The sequence below is a fragment of the Schistocerca cancellata genome, chromosome 9 (genome assembly GCF_023864275.1).
Source record: "Schistocerca cancellata isolate TAMUIC-IGC-003103 chromosome 9, iqSchCanc2.1, whole genome shotgun sequence".
NCBI lineage: Eukaryota > Metazoa > Arthropoda > Insecta > Orthoptera > Acrididae > Schistocerca > Schistocerca cancellata.
The window spans coordinates 74,671,693-74,682,825 of NC_064634.1; the positions used below are offsets into that span (position 1 = coordinate 74,671,693).

Here is an 11,133-nt window from a genome sequence, read left to right on the forward strand (position 1 = left end):
GACGGTTGTTTTATTTAAAATGCTTTTAGAATTTTCACCTAAGAAACTCGGAGTCACTACTTTTCAGCAAAGATCGTCATTCGACAGATATGGCATCCACTTTGGGAGGAGCTGCTAGTAACGGGATGTCAGTAGAAGCAGAGTGGGGCGTGGCAGCCTTCCACAGCGTTGTGTTAACTCTGGATACCCCTGCAAGAGACAATGCCGAATCCCCGATCCGGATGGCTTTAGGACATCCCTGAGGCGGTTTCGTTGCGAGCGTGAAAGGGAGAATTGTCGGAGGCGGGGAAGTGCGAGAGGGCAAAACCACGGACTTCAGAGAGGGGGTGGGGCAGCGAGGGAGGAAGGGAGTGGTTGGTGGTGGGGGAGGAGCTGGAGGAGGAGGTGAAGCAGGGAGGGGGGGCGAGGCGTAGCCTCTGCCGAAACATCTCATTTGGATCTGGAAGAAGCGGCCCAGGGCCGGGTCGTCACTTATTCATAGACATCTGCATACAGCGCCCGACGGCACCGCGCTTGGCGATTCCCTTTCATGATGGATCCGTCCCACACCGCCGTGCCCGCCTCCGCCGCCTGCGCCGCCGCCGCCCAAGGAAATAGATTTTAATAAGTAATAAATATACGTATCCTTACAGAGGCCATCAAAGTTATCGATCCCGGCCGCAGTGTGTGGTGCTCGCCGCCGCTCCCGCTCGCACCTGCGGCGCCCCTATCCGCCGTCGCTCTCCACCCACACTCCGCTCCCCCCCCCCCCCCCACACCTCGAACCCCGCCCCCCCGATCTCTGCCGCCGTTGTCTCCTCGCCGCCTATTATATATTCCTGTTTATTCGGAATGAGGTCGGGGCTTGGGATTAAGACACCAAGATGGAGGAAGCCGACGTGGCTCGGCGTATTGGCTGGAAGGGGAGGGGGGCGGGGGAGGAAGATGGCTTTGGGGCAGGTGGGTGGGGGTGGGATTCTGCGAGTGAAGCTACTTCTGTGGGAGGTGCGGGGAGGGGGGAATGCTTTCACTCACCACGAACCTCGTGGCAGGGGATGCAATGGGCAGAAATAAAAGTCGACCAGAAGGAGATGGAAATCGGTGGCTGGGTCCTCCGCAGTGTTAGGAGGAGACTGTTCATGTCCAACTCTGGATCTGTACCTCTAAGAAATGGGTTATTTATTCATTTAGTATATGGATTACAAGAAAAACTTCGTTCTTCAGAAAAATGTATCTATGTAATGCACAGGAAGTTCGTAAATATGAGTTAATTAACTTTACAATATTTAAAAAATGGTTTAATAACAGTCTTGACCACAATAAAATATTTATTTGCAGTCAGAACGTGATCATCTTCACTTATATGGGAATGGTACAGTAATTACAAAGGACAGGGAGTTAAATCCAACTGCTGAACGTAGGAACTGACAGGAGCAAGAAACGGTTCAGCCCCCTACATGTAGGCTGCCCCATACGACCGCTATGCTCTGTTGGAGTAATATCAGCGTGCCTTATCGATCTGCTTTGTATGATAGCCTATATGTTGGGGGCTGGAAAACTGCACAGCCAGAAGAGGACCATATTAGGTGTTGTGTTGGCAGAAGAGCCAACACCGTTTTACTAGAGGAGGCCGAAAAGGCACGCGTTTTAGCTCACGCAGGCTGGCGTGAGGAGGGAAGAACTATACTGACGTGAGGTCTGGAACATGACGAGGAATCAGAATTCAGAAAGCGGACGTAATTAGTTTGATACTTAACTTTAATCCATTAATGATGAACGTCGCTCTGGACGGTACATGATTCACAATATTATCAGTGCAGAATACATTCTTGAAGAATATGGCGCCTTGCTAGGTCGTAGCAAATGACGTAGCTGAAGGCTATGCTAAACTGTCGTCTCTGCAAATGAGAGCGTATGTAGTCAGTGAACCATCGCTAGCAAAGTCGGCTGTCCAACTGGGGCGAGTGCTAGGAAGTCTCTCTAGACTAGACCTGCCGTGTGGCGGCGCTCGGTCTGCAATCACTGATAGTGGCGACACGCAGGTCCGACGTATATTAACGGACCGCGGCCGATTTAAAGGCTACTACCTAGCAAGTGTGGTGCCTGGCGGTGACACCACGTTCGGTCAGTACAAAGGATTGCTGAACAGTTTGTCGTTCTGCACCGCAATCGCAGCTGTGGAGATACTGGTAATACGTATACATTGAGTCAGCATATCTTCCATTATTTGTCCCTATTCTGTTAAGCCCAACCAAACCCTGCAGTGCTCTTCAAAAGCTGGTGACCTAGATGAAATACAGGGTATCTTAAGCTATCCTGGAGCAGCACTGTTCTGCCACATTTCTACCCATCGCTTTGCTATTGACCATCAAAAATAGTCCACCTTGTAGAGGTGGGAAATCAGAGTGCAGTTTGCATTTATTGAGTGCAAGAGTGTCCTTGTGTACAGGGACAGAAGGATTACCACCTACTCCCAATTGGGGACAGATTCTCGCCTCAAAAATGAGCTATAGGCAACCAGAAAGTTCGAATGTTTCTGATTGTTCTTATGATCATGCACATACTCTCGTTGAGTTGCGTGTCGATGAGTCCTGTTACTGTCCACGATGTGTATGAAAAAAGGGATTTCGTATATATTTGAAATGTCTTTCGCAGCTGAATAGGTGATCATCAGCTCTGCAGTGCATTTGGCTGATGATGATGAAAGGCAGCAACTTCCGAGAAGAACCATAGAGTAGAAATGTTTCAGTTCACTTTGTCTGGAAAGAAATATTAGGTTGTGAATGTCTGCAGTAGTGTCTCTGTCACACGTAGTCATTGTTGTTTTCGGTTACCTGCTTGCTGAGAAGCTACTAGAAGTGGTAGAGCCATTCCACAGATAACTTTACTAGATGCTATATGCAGGTCGATTATCGAATGTCAGAGACAGAGTCCAACGCTATTTGATGATGAACATGCTGTATTTGTAAAACTAGTTATAACTGTGCAAACGGCCTTGCCGCAGTGGTAACACCGGTTCCCGTCAGAACACCGAAGTCAAGCGCTGTCGGGCTGGGCTAGCACTTGGATAGGTGACCATCCGGTCTGCCGAGCGCAGTTGGCAAGCGGGATGCACTCAGCCCTTGTGAGGCAAACTGCGGAGCTACTTGTTTGAGAAGTAGCGGCTCTGGTCTCGGAAACTTACATACGGCCGGGAGAGCGGTGTGCTGACTACATGCCCCTCCATTTCCGCATCCGGTGACGCCTGTGGTCTGAGGATGACACGGCGGCCGGTCGGTACATTTGGACCTTCATGGCCTGTTCGGGAGGAGTTTAGTTTTAGTTATAACTGTATGAATGATATGCGGTCGTTGTTATCAACCCCATATGGTCGCCACCTTGTAGTGTGTATTGGCTATTGTGGATGCCAAAGCTGATCTTCGATAGCTGCGGGATTGTCTCTGTCTCTATCCCGCACACAGATGATGATGGCGGTACCATCTCTGCGTAATTCTTCTAATAACGTTAGGTACAGTTATGAGGAAATAAGAAATGGACGATAAACAGTTCAAACAAGATGAGAATAGAAGTTGTAGGAACATGATGCTGTGGAGGAATACTGACGATTATATGAATTCATGTGAGTAACTAATGAAAAGTGTAAGTAGGCTGTTTACGTTTTCTCTATGTAAGTAGGCTGTTTATGTTTTCTTTATGTAAGTAGGCTGTTTATGTTTTCTTTATGTAAGTAGGCTGTTTATGTTTTCTTTATATAAGTAGGCTGTTTATGTTTTCTTTATGTAAGTAGGCTGTTTATGTTTTCTTATTGGCAACGTTACGTAGCGCTCTATATGAAAATCACTGGCTGTGCTGTGTGCAGTCTGTGGCTAGTTTGCATTGTTGTCTGCCACTGTAGTGTTGGGCAGCGGCAGCTGGATGTGAACAGCGCGTAGCGTTGCGCAGTTGGAGGTGAGCCGCCAGCAGTGGTGGATGTGGGGAGAGAGATGGCGGAGTTTTGTAATTTGTCATGAACTACTATATATATTATGACTATTAAGGTAAATACATTGTTTGTTCTCTATTAATATCTTTCATTTGCTAACTATCCCTATCAGTAGTTAGTGCCTTCTGTAGTTTGAATCTTTTATTTAGCTGGCAATAGTGGCGCTCGCTGTATTGCAGTAGTTCGAGTAATGAAGATTTTTGTGAGGTAAGTTATTTGTGAAAGGTATAGTTTAATGTTACTCAGGGCTATTCTTTTGTAGGGATTTTTGAAAGTCAGATTGCGTTGCGCTAAATAATATTGTGTGTCAGGTTAAGCACAGTCTTGTATAATTTGTTCTAAGGGGACGTTTCAAAAGGTAGTGATTGGAACTGAGGAGGAAAGAAATTTGTGGGACAACTTGATTAAAAGAAGGGATCGATTCATAGGAAACATGCTGAGGCATTAAGGAATCTGCAAATAAGAACATTATTTACAAAGATTTAAAGTCACTTACTTTCGTCCACAAAGGCATCCATTATTCAGGAACACACATTTTCAGTAACTGTCCAGCAGCCATAAAAATTACTAATGAAGTTCAGCTTAACAGGAGCCTGAAGGATTCATTGGTGGCCAACTGTTTCCACACCACTGATGAAATTGTTAATGGATCCATCTGATGTGTGTATGTTACTAATATTATCAAATAACGCGAGTGTTATGTACAATTTGACGTCTGTACAAATTCGATCATTGCAGATCAGTGTTGTAAAATCGCATTGATGCTGCATGTTTGCAACAGCGTAACAGTAGCTTTAGACGCCTTAGCATACTGAACATTTACATATTTCCTGAGAAGTCTGGTACTACCTTGTAAATGAAAAGACGTTTACGATTTTTTTGACTTAATGCACATCTATGAGAAATACTGCACATCTTATCTGGGAAAGGTACATTAGCCTATTGGTTTTTCTTAGTAACTATTTATTGTATATTCTTACTTTCTGACGTGTTCTAAATGCTGGAGGTTCTCCTCACCTTGGACTATTGGAACGAAAAGTACATGCAATCTGATTTGGTCAATTTCCTAATGAAATGTTGGACGTGCTGGTCTTGTGGTAATTCGCGTCCTTGGAAACTTAGGAGGCGTGGGATCGAATCCTGGTCGGACTGTGGGTTTACAAGCCTGCGTTTTAACCTGGCTTTTGCACCTCAACGATTTGAGGAGTCGGCAGAAATGACACGTGATTTAGATTTTAGTTAAACTGCGGATCCCATTTCCCCATTTGCGTAACTGGGGTAAGGCAGGGTCATGCCTAAAAAAGGCGTCCAGTCGAAGACTTGCGCCAGGTCATTGAACCACATGGGATTAACATTGTTATGTATGCCTGTGTGTCGGGTGGTGGGACACTATAGAGGGACACCCAGATTTGAGTACAGTAAGCAAATTCAGTTGGATGTAGGTTGCAGTATTTACTCAGATATGGAGACGCTTGCACAGGGTAGACTTGCGCGGAGAACTAAGTCACACCAGTCTTAGAACTGAGGACCGCGACAACAACGTCTTTCCTTATAGAAAAAAACTGTCAGCTGCTGTACATTACACTCTAATACAGAAAGAACGACGCACCATGACGGAATCATGTGAATGGCACAGAAATCGTAGATGTAACGTACATGTGCGGAGAGACAAATCATTACAACTTCAGACAAACTGGATGATTTATTGAAGAGACAGAGCTTTACAAATTAAGCGTTGGTCCCCCTGTGGTCGTTGTGCAATTAGTTACAAGCAGTTATTCAACTTGGCACTGATTGAAAGAGCTGTTGGATGTCATCCTGAGAGATCATCATCTTCATCTTCTGTTCAGGTATTTGGTTCCCATCTCCGTCGGGATCTTCCTCTGTCTCTTCTCCCACGGCACTTATAATTTCTTGCCTTTAAGGGAAGTCTCTCATTCTCCATTCTTTGTAGATGTTCGTTTCATTTTCTTCTGTAATCTCGAATTTTATCACTGAGGCTAAAGATTTGCAGTTCTTTTCTGATATCTTGATTTCTTAGCCTGTCTCTCTTGTGCAACCTTTAACACCTCTAAAGAATTTCATTTCTTGTGCATGAATCCTGCTTTCTTGCTTCTTGGTAATACCCAGGTCTCACTTCCATAGAGCAGTGTGGAAACTGCAACAGTTTCTGTAAAATTTAATTGTAGTGTCTTTCCTGGTTTTGTTTTTTAGGTTTCTGTTAGTTGTTCCACATATTCGCCTGAATTTCCTAAGCTTAATTTCAATATCTCTGTTATAGCCATACGTCATTTCACATCCGAGGTAATTGAAGTGGTTTACTTGCTCTAAAATCTTCTGATCTAACACTATTTTGGTTTTGAGTGGTTGTTTCCCCACTAAGGCCATTGTCTTACTTTCTCTTTTGAAATTTCCAAGTCAAATTTTGCACTTATTTGTTTTAGGAAGTAGATTTCTTTCCGAAGGTCCTCTTCCTTATCTGCTAGGATCCTTGCATCATGCGCATACAGTAAATTATTTAAAAGAATATTCCTGTCTAGGTAGATGCCTTTCTGAAATTCTGCTTTCCATATATGTATTATTTCATTAATGTAGATGTTGAACAAAGTTGGAGACATGCAGCAGCCTTGTCGTACCCATTTGTTAGATGTTTTACTATTGAGATCTAGAGTGATATTTGTGTCTTGATATAAACTTTTTATTGCATTTACTAGATGCATTGGATATCCGCGATTCGTCATTATTTCCCAAAGTTTCTGTCTATTGGCATTCTCATACGCTTGTTTTAAAGTCAATAAAAGCAAGGTGTGTTTCTTTATTATACTTTCTCCGTTTTTCTATTATTTGCTCCAGAATAAAATCTGCATCTATTGTGGATTCCTAAAACCCATTTGTTCCTCATGCAGTACTGCTTCTGCTATGTTTTTAGGTCTTGTATTTAAAATCTTATCATGCACCTTGTATGCTGAGTCCAGTGAACTTATTCCTCTGTAATTACTGCATAGGCTTTTATCTCCGTTTTAAAAAAATTGATATCACTCTAGCTTTGGGAACACTCTTCTTCTTCCAACATTCGTTGAAGAGATGTGCAGTCGTTGGTGTTGCATCATCCTCCATATTTTAATAACTCAGCGTTAATGCCGTCTTATCCTGTTGCTTTTCTGTTCTTAAGTGATGTCAGTGCAGATGTTAATTCTGAGGGATGTACCAAATTCTGTTAAATTGGCGCTTTATATCATCAAAATCCCGAGCTGATCTGTGGGCTCTGCCTGTACTGATCCAAACGTTCTCAGTTGGGGAGGGATCTGGCTACCTTGCTGACCAAGGTAAGGTTTGGCAACCACGAACACTAGCAGCAGAAAATCTCACCGTGAGCAGGCGGACATTATCTTGCTGAAATTTAAGCCCAGGATGGCCTGAAATGTGGGGCAGCAAAACAGGGCATACAATATCGTGCCTTAAGGGTGCCGCGGATGACAACCAAACGATTCCTCGTCGACGTACCGCTATAGCATAAAACTGACGCCGATGACAAAGAAAGGGTTCCCGTATGAGATTTTCACTCTGCAGCGGTGCGTGCGCAGATATGAAAGTTCCTGGCAGATTAAAACTTTATGCGAGACCGAGAATCGAACTCGGGGCCTTTGCCTTTCCTGCGTAAGTACTCTACCATATGAGCTACCAAAGCACAACTCAGGATCCCTCCTCACAGCTTTAATTCTACCAGTACCTCGTCTCCTATTTTCCAAACTTCACAGAAGCTCTTCTGCGGTCCTACTATGAAATGGCACCCCAGACCACTACTCCTGGTTATCAGGCCGTGTAGCTAGTGACAGTCAGGTTGGTACCCCAAAGCAGACAGGGCATCTCCAGATGCATTTTCACTGGTGATCAGATCTCAGTTCTAAACGAAACTCATCATTGAAGACGATTCTTCTCCTGTTAATGAGACGGGAAGTCATACATTGAGATGTCCCAGACAGCAAAAATGGTTCAAATGGCTCTGAGCACTATGGGACTTAACAGCCGAGGTCATCAGTCCCCTAGAACTTAGAACTACTTAAACCTAACTAACCTAAGGACATCACACACATCCATGCCCGAGGCAGGATTCGAACCTGCGACCGTAGCGGCCGCGCGGTTCCAGTCTGAAGCGCCTAGAACCGCTCGGCCACTCCGACCGGCCCCAGACAGCAGTGAGATACGGATCTGAATGGGCGTCTCCAGACAAGTTTTTTCTGGTCATCAGGTCTCAGTCAGCGAAACCCGTCGTTGAAGACAACTCCACTCCTGTTAATGAGAAGCGAAGACATGTCTTGGAAGCACCAGACAGCAGTGGGATACGAGCCTGTCGTCTGCCAAACTGTCTGAGAACCAGGAATGATCGTCTGGGGTGCCATTTTCTTTCATAGCAGGCCTTTAGTTGCCATCCGAGGCACGGTTACAGCACAGAGGTACGACGACGTTATTACACTCCCTCTTTAGTTGCCCTTCATACCAAGCCATCCTGGACACACATTTAAGCAAGGAAATGGAAATGCCCGCACGCAAACGCCGAGAGTTTCTAGGGCTTGGCTTCGCGCTTGCCAAATCCTACCTTGGCCGGAAAGGTCTCACAGATCTCTCGTCATTGTACATTTGGAAACCTACGCTACTGGCCATTAAAATTGCTACACCACGAAGATGACGTGCTACAGACGCGAAGTTTAACCGACAGGAAGAAGATGCTGTGATATGCAATTGATTAGCTTTTCAGAGCATTCACACAAGGTTGGCGCCGGTGACGACACCTACAACGTGATGACATGAGGAAAGTTTCCAATCGATTTCTCATACACAAACAGCAGTTAACCGGCGTTGCCTGGTGAAACGTTGTTGTGATGCCTCGTGTAAGGAGGAGAAATGCGTACCATCACGATTCCGACTTTGAAAAAGGTCGGATTGTAGCCTATCGCGATTGCGGTTTATCGTATCACGACATTGCTGCTCGCATTGGTCGAGATCCAATGACTGATACCAGAATATGGGTTCAGGAGGGTAATACGGAACGCCGTGCTGGATCCCAACGGCCTCGTGTCACTAGAAGTCGAGATGACAGGCATCTTATCCGCATGGCTGTAACGGATCGTGCAGCCACGTCTCGATCTCTGAGTCAAGAGATGGGGACGTTTGCAAGAGAACAACCATCTGCACGAACAGTTCGACGACGTTTGCAGCAGCATGGACTATCAGCTCGGAGACCATGGCTGCGGTTACCCTTGACACTGCATCACAGACAGGAGCGCCTGCGATGGTGTACTCAACGACGAACCTGGGTGCGCGAATGGCAAAACGTAATTTTTTCGGATGAATCCAGGTTCTGTTTACACCATCATGATGTCGAATCTGTGTTTGGCGACATCGCGGTGAACGCACAACGGAAGCGTTTATTCGTCATCGCCATACGAGCGTATCACCCGGCGTGATGGTATATGGTGCGATTTGTTACACTTCTCAGTCACCTCTTGTTCGCCTTGACGGCACTTTGAACAGCGGACGTTACATTTCAGATGTGTTACGACCCGTGGCTCTACCCTTCATTCGATCCCTGCGAAACCTTACATTTCAGCAGGATAATGCACTACCGCAAGTTGCATGTCCTGTACGGGCCTTTCTGGATACAGAAAAAGTTCGACTGCTGCCCTGACCAGCACATTCTCCAGATCTCTCATCCATTGAAATCGTCTGGTCAGTGGTGGCCGAGCAACTGTCTCGTCACAATACGCCAGTCACTACTCCTGATGAACTGTGGTATCACGTTGAAGCTGCATGGGCAGCTGTACCTGTACACGCCATCCAAGCTCTGTTTGACTCAATGCCCAGACGTATCAAGGCCGTTATTACGGTCAGAGGTGCTTGTCCTGGGTACTGATTTCTGAGGATCTATGCACCCAAATTGCGTGAAAATGTAATCACATGTCAGTTCTAGTATAATATATTTGTCCAATGAATACCCGTGTATCATCTGCATTTCTTCTTTGTGTAGCAATTTCAATGGCCAGTAGTGTACGTTTAGGCCCTTCACCCAGCTCGGCATTTTAGCGATCTAACGCTCCAGTTCGACAGTATTTGGCACGATATCCCTCAGGAGACTGCTCTATCAATCAGTGCAAAGCTGAATAAATGCTAGCACAAGGGCCAGAGGTGGGATTCCAGGTTATTGACTTGCTCAATTTATGAAGCTCTATTATTACACTGCACGTCGTACGATCATGTGATCTGCAGTATTTGTTTGAGCCGATACCATCTACAAATCGCAAAAATGGAACTGCATATATCTGCCAAGATATGCGGCCGGCCAGTGTGGCCGAGCGGTTCTAGGCGCTTCAGTCTGGAACCGCGCGACCGCTATGGTCGCAGGTTCGAATACTGCCTCGAGCATAGATGTGTGTGACGTCCTTAGGTTAGTTAGGTTTAAGTAGTTCTAAGTTCTATGGGGTCCAGACCGCCGAACGTCTGAGGGACCGGCCCGCCACCTGAGTAGGAGTGGGTCCCTGGCCGAGAGGTGGAAACTCGGGCAAGTAGGCGGCGAAGGGCGAGAGGTGCATCCGTCTCTCCGGAGTGCGGGGTGCAGTTGCCGGGGTGCGTCGCGTGAAATCGCCGATGACGGAGTCACCGAGGGGGACCAGAGCGTTGGTGCGCTGAACCCAGCGGCTCTGGAGTGCCCTTGACCTAGGGGCGAGGTTGGTGGGCGAGCTGCAGAAGTCCCCCCCCCATGCCAGAGGAGCCGGTCCGGGGTAAGAGACGGGCTCCCACCCAATTTTTCACTCGTCAATCAATATGGCTACAACAGAGACGAGTGAATCGAGTGCGCTCAAGCGAGCATCTGCGATGCTTGATCCCTCTCCTCAGGACGAGACGGGACTGGCAGAAGACGAAACCGTCACGCAAAGACATGCACGTGTCACGCTGCTCTTGGAGCAGAATATTAAAAACGGGAAGATAAGTCAGGCGGCACTGTCTATTATCAAGAACGAGCTGGCTGCATGGGCCATCGCCCACGCCAAGCTCGAAGGTTGCGTAGAGGAGTTAGAAGGCAACCAACAAAAACTTGGGCTGGGGTGGTCGCGCAAGCACCGCCAAAGCCACAAACCACGAAGGAAACGATCGCAAAGGTGACCAAGCGGTCAGAC

General features: G+C 46.4%; 1 pseudogene; it reads left to right on the forward strand.

Annotated features, from left to right (window-relative positions):
• The first annotated feature begins 2,964 nt into the window (after nucleotides 1–2,964).
• LOC126102536 (5S ribosomal RNA) lies at nucleotides 2,965–3,082 on the forward strand (annotated as a pseudogene).
• Nucleotides 3,083–11,133: the final 8,051 nt, after the last annotated feature.